Source organism: Arachis ipaensis, chromosome B09, assembly GCF_000816755.2.
Source record: "Arachis ipaensis cultivar K30076 chromosome B09, Araip1.1, whole genome shotgun sequence".
Taxonomy (NCBI): domain Eukaryota; kingdom Viridiplantae; phylum Streptophyta; class Magnoliopsida; order Fabales; family Fabaceae; genus Arachis; species Arachis ipaensis.
This window is the reverse complement of record NC_029793.2, coordinates 5083011-5084160: the sequence shown is the minus strand read 5'-3', so window position 1 is coordinate 5084160 and position 1150 is coordinate 5083011. Positions and strand designations below refer to the sequence as shown.

The window sequence follows — 1150 nt, the reverse complement described above, 5'->3', positions numbered from 1 at the left end:
TTTGAATTCACTACTAATCAACATGTTAAAAAAGTAAGAGCACATATCACCAAAACAATATAGACAATAGAAAGTAACGACAACTTGCTGATAATACTATTAGCAGCAAGGAGAATGTATGTTTTGATCAATTTCAACACAGCCTATCATTCTTTTCCTCTAGTTTCTATAAACAACAGCTAAAATCAAAGAAAAAGCAGAGACAATTATGCATAATTTGAGCTAAGTGCAAGTAGAATACTAACTTGTTTGAGGCATTGGATTCTCTTAACTCAGCATCAGAAAATGCATTTGTTTGAGAGATAAGCCCGTCAAGACTGGCAGAAACATTTCCAACATGATCAACTACAATGTCCACTTCCCTGCATATGTATTCTTTTGGTTTCTCCACTACACTGCAAAAATGTAAAAAGTTCCAATTCGTCAGTGTCATGTTAACATGTGAAGCAACCAAACAAACTCTTTCATAGAAAAACTTGGAAAGTGCATGTACCAAGAAAGACAGAAAATCTTAACCAAAATAGACTATGGAATCAAATAGACCCCAAAAAAAAATTGGAATATGAATCTAAGACCAAGTTTGTACTGATATAGGCTCTGCACTGTGTTAGAAAAATTCTCCATAAAAAAAATTATTCACAACAGAAAAAAATAAACAAAAAAACAGAAAATCTTGGCATATGCATGAAGCTCCACAATGTGTATGAAATCTCCAGAAGGCTGAAGACAAAGGAAGAGAACAACTGTGGCATTGGCATATAAGTAGAGGAATAGAGGACCTACCGGAACTGAGACCATGACGGCGACTGGAGGGAACCGCAGGAAGGCGGCGACGACGACGACCGGACGACTACTGGAAGACGAGGACACGGGAGGCGACAGACGGCCGGAGAACTTGGCGCTGCTGAGAGCGTGAGAAGGGAACTTGCACTGCTGATTTTATTTAGGATTTAGGAATTAGGGTATTTTGACAGTCTGTAAATGGAGAGAGAGTGTGTGTAGAAACCTGTTTGATAGATTCGACGATCTCCGGGAAGAGAGTGGCGGCGCGCGGGTAGGAGTGGAAGCTGCGGAGGAGAACAACAAAATTGAAAAACCGAAATTAAATTATTTGGGATAATTGTTTCTTTTTTATGATTTTTTTTTTTTT

At 38.4% G+C, this 1150-nt stretch overlaps 1 protein-coding gene across 5 annotated transcripts in view; it reads right to left on the bottom strand.

Moving 5' to 3' along the window:
- Positions 1-1139, bottom strand: part of LOC107618404 (pentatricopeptide repeat-containing protein At4g26680, mitochondrial) — a 6118-nt gene extending 4979 nt beyond the window's left edge. For 4 of the 5 annotated variants that reach the window (XR_002354401.1, XR_002354404.1, XR_002354403.1 and 1 more), the window contains exons 1-2: positions 784-1107; positions 246-395 (exon numbers count right to left, since the gene is read on the bottom strand). The gene's annotated coding sequence lies outside the window, so the exon portion shown is untranslated. Of the gene's footprint in view, positions 1-245; positions 396-783 lie in introns of all 5 variants that reach the window. The other variant, XR_002354402.1, reaches the window with a different exon arrangement.